The sequence below is a fragment of the Helianthus annuus genome, chromosome 17, assembly GCF_002127325.2.
Source record: "Helianthus annuus cultivar XRQ/B chromosome 17, HanXRQr2.0-SUNRISE, whole genome shotgun sequence".
Taxonomy (NCBI): domain Eukaryota; kingdom Viridiplantae; phylum Streptophyta; class Magnoliopsida; order Asterales; family Asteraceae; genus Helianthus; species Helianthus annuus.
Window position 1 is genome coordinate 70,578,646 of NC_035449.2, and position 12,153 is coordinate 70,590,798.

The following is a 12,153-nucleotide window of genomic DNA, read 5'->3' on the forward strand; positions in this document are numbered from 1 at the left end:
TCCGGGTTGGGAGGTCGAGGCATTGACCCCTACCGGAGATTGGATTGGAGGATTTTGGTTATCCGCAATGTTGTTTTGGTGATCAGTCATGATCGTGAGAGAGGAAACAGGATGGTTAAGTAAATGCTAAGAGAAGCGGTGGGCGCCAATGATGAAACAATGGTTAACCGGGCAGGGTTAACACACTGGTCTCGTCAAGAAGGGTTAATCCCTTCCTCTCGAGGATCGCTGGCTGGATCACCGGTGGTTGATCTCCTGCACAAGGAAACAAGCCGTGACTCGTAACATGGAGGATGGGGTGGGGGGTGCTCCTTGTTACCACTCTCCGGCGTGAGAATCAGTAGTTTGCTTGGGAAGCAAAGTAAGATAGTAGTAGTAGTGAGAGAGTTGTGAAGAGATACCTCAAACCTGGTTTGGGGTTGGTATTTATAGCCGAGGAGTGAAGGAGGATGATGATGGATGGACTGACGACGTGCTGCACCTTTTCAGGTGTGTCAGGCTTGTCGGTTGTGGAGGTTACGCCACGTCAGTCCATTGCTTACGTAGCTCTGACAGGTAACTGCCATTGGTGCCACTTGCACTGTGGTGTCAGTCCCACTTGCTTGAGTGCATAGGATGCGGTGCAAGCCGCATCGCTACGTGCGGTAACATCTGAAGTTACCGCGTCTCCTACTTGTGATCAAGGAATACGCAAGATGCGGTGCTAGCCGCATCGTCGTCTTGCCTGCATCCCTTGTCGTGACGAAAATGCCCGTATGGTGCGGCATCAGCCGCACCGTTACGTTCATCTTCTTCTATGCCTAAGGTAAGGCTTTCTTGTATTGATAGAAGTGTTCACTGGATGCGGTGCGATGCCGCATCGCTGTGAATACTTCCGTTTTCATACACCAGATGTGATGCTATGTCGCATCACTCTACCGTTCTCATGTTCCATGTAAGTCCTCCTTCGTTACTAGATAGATTGGATTCAACCCTTGTGCCGACGCGTTCCCGCATGGGCACAAGTAGGTTGTTAGCTAGTGGGGGTTTTGATAAGGGTAATGGTCACTCGCAGTTAATGCTGACGCGAGATCTGGGACCATACCCCTTCAGCCCCTAACATTTAATGGATGGGGTTAGTGTTAGGAGCCAAAAGGGTTAGAAAAGAAAACGTTAATTTTCTCTAAATAATATTATAAATGAGAAGAAGATTAAACTAAATAAAAATTATCCATAAGATATTAAACTAAATAATATTTAATAGGAGGGTTATCTATAATTAATTAGAAAATATTAAATTAAAATAATAATTATCTATAAGAGATGCTCTAATATGATGACAAGTATCCCAAAAGTGGTTTCTTTTATTATGTGTCCGCGCGATGCGACGGGAAACACATACACTACCAATGTTCGGTTGGTTCGGTTAATATCTTTAATTGAAACCGGAGTCATCGATTAGTCTATTTTATTAATCAATCAATTTTCGGTTAATTAGTTTGGTTTATTAAGTTAGACATATGGTTTTTGGTTTGAAATTCGTTTAATTTCAGTTAATAGCCAAAACCAAACTTGAGCTAAAACTTTTACTTATAAATACATGAAATTGAGGTATAAATATATGAAATGAAAGTATAAATACATAAAATGAAGATATAAATATGAAATATATGAATTGAAGGTATAAAAGCTAGAAATATTTTGAATTACCTTGTGTTATGTTTCAAAAAAATGATATCATATCATTGTACGTTTGTTGTTAAAAAAGTTACCACTAAATTCTATAAAAATAAAACTGGATCTCTAGTTTCACTGAGAAAGATATTAATATATCAACCATTAGTTAAACTAATTTTTAAATATATAATTTTTAAATAAAACGTATATTTATTTTATATATGATAAATGAATCTTCATGTTATATTTTTTTGGTTAAACTAGTTTCTTACTTTCTTAAGGGTGAAGGAAGTGGTTACCTAATGGAATAGGTAAACTTCCAATTCACTCGATCATATAGCGCCATGTCAATTGTTTACCTAATGCTAAAAAACGTTGGCGGTAGTTTACCTAATAGGGTTTAGGTAAACTATTAAAAAAAGAAAAATGTGTGATTGGTTGAGAAGAAATGGACCTCACCACACACCCTTTCTCTCCCGCTTTCCCTCCCTTCACTGAGTCGGTGAACCTGCACCGATTTCACCCCCATTTCGGTAAAGTTTGTTCAGTAAACAGGTTGGCAGTGGAGGGGGTCGGTACCGAGTGAGTTTACCGCCTGATGAAACAATGGTTAACCGGGCAGGGTTAACACACTGGTCTCGTCAAGAAGGGTTAATCCCTTCCTCTCGAGGATCGCTGGCTGGATCACCGGTGGTTGATCTCCTGCACAAGGAAACAAACCGTGACTCGTAACAAGGAGGATGAGGTGGGGGGTGCTCCTTGTTACCACTCTCCGGCGTGAGAATCAGTAGTTTGCTTGGGAAGCAAAGTAAGATAGTAGTAGTAGTGAGAGAGTTGTGAGAAGATACCTCAAACCTGGTTTGGGGTTGGTATTTATAGCCGAGGAGTGAAGGAGGATGATGATGGATGGACTGACGACGTGCTGCACCCTTTCAGGTGTGTCAGGCTCGTCGGTTATGGAGGTTATGCCACGTCAGTCCATTGCTTACGTAGCTCTGACAAGTAACTGCCATTGGTGCCACTTGCACTGTGGTGTCAGTACCACTTGCTTGAGTGCATAGGATGCGGTGCAAGCCGCATCGCTACGTGCGGTAACATCTGAAGTTACCGCGTCTCCTACTTGTGATCAAGGAATACGCGAGATGCAGTGCTAGCCGCATCGTCGTCTTGCCTGCATCCCTTGTCGTGACGAAAATGTCCGTATGGTGCGGTGTCAGCCGTACCGCTACGTTCATCTTCTTCTATGCCTAAGGTAAGGCTTTCCTGTATTGATAGAAGTGTTCACTGGATGCGGTGCGATGCCGTATCGCTGTGAATACTTCCGTTTTCATACACCAGATGTGATGCTATGTCGCATCACTCTACCGTTCTCATGTTCCATGTAAGTCTTCCTTTGTTACTAGATAGATTGGATTCAACCCTTGTGTCGATGCGTTCCCGCATGGGCACAAGTAGGTTGTTAGTTAGTGGGGGTTTTGATAAGGGTAATGGTCACTCGCGGTCGATGCTGACGCGAGATCGGGGACCATACCCCTTCAAGTCCCCCCAGTCTAGTGTTGCTGCCACATACAAGGTGTATGTGGGAGGAGTACTGGACTATGGTGTTTGGAAGGTAGTTTGGAGTCTGGAGAAGATCCTAGACCATGTGTGGTCTTTTCTGTATGTAAATCAAGCTGGAGGTCCGGAAGGGTCATCTGACGCCTCTTTCGTATTGGTGAAGGAATCTCGTCTGATGCGAGATTCTCAGCCGATTTATGTCACCAGGTGGCCTGCCACCTGTTGTTGTGCCGAAGGTCTCTTGGAGACCTTGTTAGTAATGCTGCACAAACTTCGAACCAACCTCTGAGATGGTGGTTCGAAGGTATGTGGAGGTTTCCCATCCTTTAAAGGTGGTCTTTTCTTCATACCAATTGTTGAATTGGTGCATGAAGAAGAAAAGAAACTTTTGGACCAATCTTTGAGACTGGGATCAAGAGTTGTTGATGCTTGCAAGTGCTTTGCTCAAGCTCTATGTTCAGCATCTAGTTATGAGACGACGATCCCTTTTTTGTTGGGTTTTCGTGTTTATCGTCATAGCTCTCTAGTAACCGCACGTTCTTTGCGGTTACCTCGTTGCGTCATTGTTGGTCATGTTTGGTCGAACAATGTATATTCGTACTATGGGTAAATAAATATGGTCATAGGCAAGGGTATGCCCACCATTGTTTATTCTATGCGGCCCATAGTCGGGCTAACAAAGTCATAAGCAGACTTGTTACCGCTGTTCGGACGCTTGTTGTTCGACGAGGGTTTATTTAGAGCGCTGTTCTGCGTTCGTTTTGGAGCCACTTACCTTCCCGCTCCAATACCGAGTTTGCCTTGCAGTAGCATTGTTCGGTGATGTGGAGTGAGCTTGGCTCTTTCGTAGCAACCACTCTGCGGAAGCTATGGTTATGTCCGTAGCTCCTCGTGAGTGTCTGTGGTTTTGCATTACCACATTTGCTCGAAGCGGGTGTGGCTCGGATGTAGCTCTTGAAGGTTCAGCAGACAGGGTTGCTGATGTGCGTTCGCGTGCATTCCCTTCCTTCCTTTTGTTAAAGAAGGTGTTCATGTACCCTCTGCGGTTGTGAACCGGGCAGGAGGGATTTGAAGCTTGAAGAGAATGAAGGCAATGCGGTTCTCCTGTGTCTGAGATGCGGTTCAGTCCAACGGCCAACGCTGGTTCTGAGCATCTGACACACCTGAACGGGCTCGTGTGTGTCATGTCCGCATATTCCACGTGTGCTCGTGGGTAGTGCGGATAGGTATTATACCCCCTTATAGTGTAGAGATATATATTTTTACCTATTTTTAGGGGTATGTTAAAAAACGACATGCGGTATGGGTTATGGTGCGGTATACCAGAGAAACCGCATGCCGCTTATAAGTGGATAATGTAGTCGCTTTTTGTTGCATACGTGGCTGATCGCACGTGTGAGTTGGTGGAAGTTGGTGAGATCTTCCTGGCATGTGCTGAAATGAAAGGACGTTTGCACTGCCCGAGGCATTAAATGCACTGTAGCGAAGAGTGTAAACGTCTCTTGTGTCAGGCGCGTGGGCGGCCACGCGCGCGTGATAACCGTCAGCGGAAACGGCGCTCGACACGTGGTGTCATATGATTCGCCCTTTTTGAACGTGATCATTTGATTTCTCCCTCCGCATTAATTGCGATGGGTATATAAGGGGAAACCGTTCGTGGTTTCCCCTCACTTGTTTGAAATTTCAAAAATTTGCCGGTGAGAGAAAACCTGTTCTTTGTCTTCTCCGACGAAATTCCTTGAAGTTCCAGTGAGGGTTTTGGTTTTTCGACTCACGTTCCTCCATATTTTTGATATTTTCTGATGGTTGAACCGTCAAATCCACACAATGTGGAGGGTGAAAACCCTGAACAGCCGGTAGTATCGGCTGATGAAGACGAAGATGATGACGTTGACGTTCCCGGTGGTGGGTTACCGGTGTTGAAGTGGTCAAAGGGTGGTTTTAAAACCCTGATGGCCACTGTGCAGATGGCCAAACACTGGAATGCTAGTTACCCACAAGTGGGGGACACCGGTGCCGATGCTCCGGCCGGTTATAAAACCTTGTGGGCTGATTTTTTCAACGACGGCAACCTTAGGTTGCCGGTGACGGTGTTTGTTGCGGAGGTATTGGAGTATTATCACCTCCATATCTCCCAACTTAGTCCTTTCGGAATGTTCCAAATTCGGAATTTTGAATACACATTCCGTGCCCATGGCCTGCCCATTACAGTGGAGAATTTCCGGCGGTTCTACCAGTTGACGGTGAACACCGGTTTTTTCTCGTTTACTCAATCGTTTACTCAACGGCATGGGAGTCTGAAGTTGATGACGCCCCCTAAGGGTGTGACAGGCTGGAAGAAGAGGTTCTTCTACGTGAAAGCCTGTGCGGTCTATGCTAGCATGTCTTTCCGGAATGTCAACGTTGGAGTTTCTGATGAAGATATTCCTGTTGCTTCCGCGAAGACCGTGGACTGGTTCTCTAGGCTGCGGCCTATTGAACTCAAGAAGTTGGATAATGATCAACTGTGAATATTGCGGATGATGCTCTCCAGACCGGATAGGAAGGAAAGGCCCGTTTTGCGGGAACAGGGTGGTGGTAAGCTCTTTACACCTTGTTATTTTCCTTATTTCCCAAGTCTTTGTAGTAACCTGCATGCATGTATCAGCGGATGCGGTTGGCTTGTGGAGGATGTTTGAGCCCGATTTCAAGGGCCAGGTTGAACTGATTGCGGTTGAGCTGAAGAAAGGTTTCAACCTTGAAATTCTTAAGAACTTCCGCGTGCCGTCGAAAGCGGTGCTGGATGCCCCGGTTCCGGGAGACGCAAGAGGTACGTCTTACGTGGCATTAGTTTTTTCAGTTTATCTTTTTGACTGGTTCTGTTGATTGTGTTAATCCAGGTATCCTTGCGGATTTGGGGAAGTTTGAGAAACGTGTCCCCAAAAAGACTGTGGAGAAGAAAACGGTGAAGAAGACCGTGCGGGGTCGTGGCAAGGGGAGTGCTGAAAGCTCAGCTGCCCCTTCTTCAGTTTTTGAAGCCGCAGGTACCTATCAATCTTGTTCTCGGGGATATACCGATTACGTCGTAGTATCTGACACCCTTGAGGGTTTGGGTGTTATAGGTAGTGGTGCGGCTGCGGGTGGAACTGCTGTGGTTCCCCCCGTTGTTGGAGAGAAAAGGGGACCAGAGCAGAAAGCTGCTGGTGGTGGTGAACCGAAACGGCGGAGACTGCAGACCAGGAGAGTTGCTCCGGCGCAGAAGAAACCTGCAGTTGCTGCTGGTAAGTATATCCCTTTTCCTTGTTTTGTATGTACAATGGGTGGGAGATACTCATTAATGCTCTTTGTATTGCAGAATCCCGAGATGCGGAGTATTCTTTCTTCGACTTCCCTGCGTCTCCTCCGCACACCGCTGCTGCGGGTGCGGGTGTATCGAAGGAGACTGTCGCGCCCAAGGAGCCTACGGCCCCTTTTGTTGGGGTGGTTCGCGATCCCCCCTTGGAGAAGACGGTGGAGACGACTGCTGACCGGATTTTTGACACTGTGGATTCCTCGGACAATCTGATCTCTACTGATGAGGGTGATGGATTGAACTTGAGGTTTTCGGATGCCGGTAAGCAGAAGTCTGATGCTGAGGTGCGGCAGCAGGATGCTGAGCTGCAGAAGTCTCCTGCTGGGGAGAAGGGTAGCGGCTCGTCTGCTGGTGGTGCGGGTTATGACGGGCCTCCAATTCAGCCTGGGGAGTCTGAATTGGAGTATTACTACCGCACATACTCCCCGGGTCGCAGTATGGTGTATCACCGACCCCCCTGGACTGTTATGCAGGGGGACGATATTTCTAACGACCCTGCGGCATGTAGGGAGATTCTGGGTGGTCTGGGCACCCCTTTTGAAGTCGAGCGTGCCCGTGCCGCGCCCCGAGAGCTGCGTATTAACCAGCTTTCATCAATGCTGGTAGGGACTTCCATTGTGGCAAATGCCATTTTGGAAGATTATAAGGTGCTGGGCCGCCGCGAGGAAGAAGCTGCTCGCATGCGGGCCGAGGCGGAGAAGTTGGTTGAGGCTGCTCGTGCGGGTGCGGAGCAGCTCGAGAAGGACAAGGCTGCTTTTGAGCAGCAGAAACAGACTTCTGAATGGGCTGCCGCTGCCCAGCTGAAACAGGTGCGTACCCTTGCTAAACTTCTTGCTGATGAGCGCAAGAGTTGGAATGAAAAAATGTCCAATGAGCGCAAGAAGTGGAATGCATCGTGGGCTAAGCAGAATGACATTCTGTTTCATGCTCGGCAGGAGCTGACAAATGCCAAGGCAGCGAACGCTACCTTGAGCCAGGAGAAGGCTGCGGCTGAGGCCATTTCTGTTAAAGCGCTGCAGGCGAAGGCCGACGCCCTGAAGGCGCTTGGAGAGGCCAAAGAAGCCGGTGCTCGTGCCTCAAAGGCCCTTGAAGAGGCCGCAGAGAAGGAGAGCCGTTCTTCCAAGGCTCTTGAAGAGGCGAATGCGGAGCGCATTCGTTTGGGCAAAGTTGTTGACAGTCTGCAGGTATGTTTCTTTAACTTTGTTACTTTCGTCCTTTATTGTGTTGAAAATATTTATCGAGTGAACTGTTTGCTGTTTTTGTAACAGGCTGAGGTTCAGGCCCGGGAGGTCGCGGTTACAGACCTTACTGCCCGCGTGTCTGCTGCGGAGAAGCGGGCTGATGCCGCTGCTGAGGCCAAGGATGCCTTGGTGTCCTCTTTTAACCAGCTGGAAGCTGACCGTGAGTGGTTGCGGACTCACGGCATCGCGCGTGTAAGTATCCGTTGCCTTTGCATTTGCTTGGGTTAGTATCCAAGACTTATGATCCCTTTATTGCAGATTGTTGAGGCTATCATGAATGCCCCTGAGACCGCCTCTGGTTTGGACCTGGTTAAGGAACGTGCGCGCGATGCTGGCTTTAAGGCTGGTTATAACCGCTGCATTGGGCATATCAATGTATTATCTGCAGGCGGTTATACTGATCAGGCATCCGGGTTTCGTGATGTGGATACCGAAGGTCGTCTGAAAGCGGCCGTAGCCTCCTTTTATGATACGCCCCTTGCCTGTGTAGGGGAACTGGACGATTGTTTGGAGGTTGCGGACTATGTTGACCGCTTACGGATGCTCTATCCGGACGTGGAAGAGGAAGAACCCGCTGGTGGTGCCGGAGGAGATGCGGGAACCAGCGGTACAAAATAGGGTTTAGGTTGGCGGGTGTGCCTCCTTTTTGTATTCCTCTTGTATAGAATAGGAACTTTATATAAATTCATTAAGCATCATGTAGGTGCTTGAATTTTTTGAATACAAAGTTTCTTTGTTCAGTTTGTACAAGTGTTTTTAATTCTTGCATGTCTGAACGTATGTATGCGTAACTTTACCCATTTATGAACGGGGTCAAGTATACTCCACACTTTTGTTGTATGAGTACGCATCAATTCTGTTATTTACCGTGTGAGGGTTTAAGAATTGCTTAAGCTTTGTAAAAGCTTATATATCCGGAACTCTACCCATTTGTGAATGGGGTCAAGTGTACTCCATACCTTTGTCGTATGAGTCTGCGTCAATTCCATTGTTTGCCTTTTTGGGCTCAGGAATTGTGTTTTAAGTGTTTAACAAAAACTTGTTTATCCGGCCGGATGAACATGCAAGTCTTTTTGCCTTTTGTTGGCCTATTACAATATTTGTGTGTGGTTACCACTTTGTATGGGTATCACGAATGAAGATTTTGCCAATCTGTTTTTGGGATACCGCAAAGTGGAACACGCATTTGTAATAGTAATAACAAACAATAATGTATAAAATTGCTTATTTATTTATTTTGCAAATGGCCTGCGGCCCGCTAGGTTACATAGAGAAATGTAAGAACATGGCTTACATATAACAGCGTCGAAGCTGTTGTGCATTCCATGTGCGTGCGATAGGTTCGCCTTCTAGTGTTTGCAATCTGTACGCGCCCTTCCCTAAGACCTCTTTGATGAGGTAGGGTACTTCCCACTTGGGGGCGAGTTTGCCTGGGCGCTCGGCATTAGATGCCTCATTATCGCGTTAGGACGTAGTCTCCTGGGTTGAAAGTACAAACGCGGACGCGCGCGTTTTAGTACTTTTCGAGTTTGGATTTATATTTGGCCTCGTTGATGGCAGCGTTTTCGCGCCTTTCTTCCAAGAGGTCCAAATCGATCCTGCGTTCCATGTTGTTGTCTAGTTTTTCAATAGCCAACATTCTAGGAGAGGGGAGACCTACTTCTGCGGGGATCACCGCTTCTGAACCGTAGACTAGGCTGAAGGGTGTTTCCCCATTGCTTGTTTTTGGGCTTGTACGGTGAGCCCATAAGATACTTGGGAGTTCATCGACCCAGCCACGCCTGGCCGTTCCCAACCGTGCCTTGATCCCTTCGACTAGGCTTTTTATTGATACTCTCAACTTGGCCGTTCCCTTGCGGGTGTGCGACTGATGAGAATATGTGCTCAATGTGTAGTTCTTCTAGCCATTTTTGAAATTCGTCGGCAGCGAAGTTGGTGCCGTTATCGGTGACAATGCACATTGGTAATCCGAAATGGCAGATGATGTGTTCCCAAATGAACTTTCTTGTTATCATAGCAGTGGTTGAGGCGAGCGGTTTTGCTTCTACCTATTTGGTGAAGTAATCAACCGCCACTATGATAAATTTAACCGCACCTGGAGCGTCAGGGAAAGGTCCCACAACGTCGATTGCCCATTTCTGAAAGGGCCATGCGGTTGTGACGGGGACTAAGTTGTTTTTTGGCCGCAAGGTTTTTGGGGCATGACGTTGACAGTCGATGCACTTGCGCAACTCTTTGACGGCGTCCAGGTGCATGCCGGGCCAGTAATACCCGGCGTTATGATTTTGGCCACTACCATGCGTGGTCCAGCGTGTATGCCACATATGCCCTCGTGTATCTCTCGAATGAGGTATGTGGCATCTTGGGGGTTGACGCATCGTAGTAGTGGCCCGAGGTATGATTTGCGGTATAAGATACCGTCTCCTATTTGATAATGGCACGCTTTGTATTGTAGTTTGCGTGCTTCTGATTTGCTTTCGGGAGTCACACCTGATTGTAGATATGCGATAATAGGTGTCATCCATGATGTTGAACCGTATTGAATGACGTTGACTTGGCGCAGGGGTACCGAAGGATTTTGCAGGATTTCGATGCGTATCTCCTTTGCCAAGTGTTGGAAGCTGGTGGATGCAAGTTTCGATAGTGCATCTGCGGACTTGTTTTCGCTTCGATTAATATGGCGAATATTGAACGAAGCGAATTTGGATTTTAGTTGCAGGACTTGCTCGAGGTAGAGGATCATGATATCCCCCTTTGCGGCATAGTCGCCGCGTACTTGGCCTGCAACTAACAAAGAGTCGACGTGGGCTTCCAGATGTTGCACGCCGATTTTGACTGCTAAACGTAGCCCCGCTAACAGAGCCTCATATTCTGCCTCGTTGTTTGTGCTGTTGAATTCGAGACGGATTGCATATGTAAGTTCTTGGCCGTCAGGGCTGACGAGTCGCAGACCTGCACCCGCCCCTTCGTCGTTGGAGGCACCATCTGTGAAGAGTGCCCATGTCTCTGAGGAGGGTGGCGTTGGTGCAGGAGTTTGTGCTTCTTCGCATTCTTGGATGCGATTCACCGGTACTTCGGCGGCGAAATCAGCTAAGATCTGGCCTTTAATCGCGGGGCGCGGTTTATAATGTATCGTGTGCGCGCCCAGCTCGATTGCCCATTTCGCTAATCTCCTAGAGATTTCGGGTTTGGAGAGGATCGGGCCGATCCTGTAATTGGTTAGCACTGTGATGACGTGGTTTACGAAGTAGCGTCGCAACCGTCTTGAAGCGTGCACTAATGCTAGCACCAATTTCTCCATTATTGAGTATCTCGTCTCTGGGTCGTTGAGCATCTTGCTGATGTAGTAGATGGGTGTTTGAACCCCCTTTCGCTCCACTATTAATACCGCACCCATCGCATTGTCCGCGGCGGATAGGTATAGTATGAGTGGCTCATCCTTGGTGGTGCGGTTAAAGTTGGGAGTTGTATCAAACACTCCTTCATTTCCCGGAAGGCCTGTTCAGCCTCTGCGGTCCATTGGAATTGTTCTTTCTTTGAACAGCTCCGCAGGGTCTTGATGAACGGATAAGACTTAGCTGCGTGGTTGGCTAAGAATCTGTTGAGGTGCCGCTAGCCTGCCGGCTAGCCGTTGCATATCCTTCATCGATGAAGGCGATGGCATGCGCTCGATCGCCTGGACTTTCTCCGGGTTTACCTTGAATCCATCTTTAGTTACGATGAATCCAAGGAATTTGCCTTCTTCCATTCCAAATGAGCATTTCCCTGGATTGAGATTTATGTTAACGCTCCGCAGAGTTTGGAATGTTCTTTCAATATCTGTGAGCATGGTATCTTCTTCCATGCTCATGACGACCAGGTCGTCCATGTAGATTTCGACACTTTTGCTTATTTGGCCGCGGAAAGTGTCGTTCATCAACTTTTGGTAGGTTGAGCCCGCGTTGCGCAACCCAACCGGCATTTTTGTGTAGCAGTAATTTCCGGTGGGAGTCCGGAATGCCGTTTTGTCTTCATCCTCGAGTGCCATTTGTACTTGATGGTATCCTTTGTAGCAATCGAGGAAACACTTCCACCTGAATGGTGCGAGATTATCGACCTTTTCGTCGATTTCTGGAAGCGCGTAACAATCCTTAGGGCAGGATTTGTTAAGGTCTTTGTAATCGACGCACATGCGCCAGCCCCCGGATGGTTTTTTCTACCATGACTGGGTTGGACAACCAAGTCTGGTATTTGACTTCCCGCAGGATGCCTGCGGAGAGCAGTTCTTCGATCTGCTCTTGCATCGCCTGATTTTTAGCTGACCCAAGGTGGCGTTGGCCTTGGATCACTGGCTTAATACCTGTCATGGTATTCAAGTGATGTTGCGCA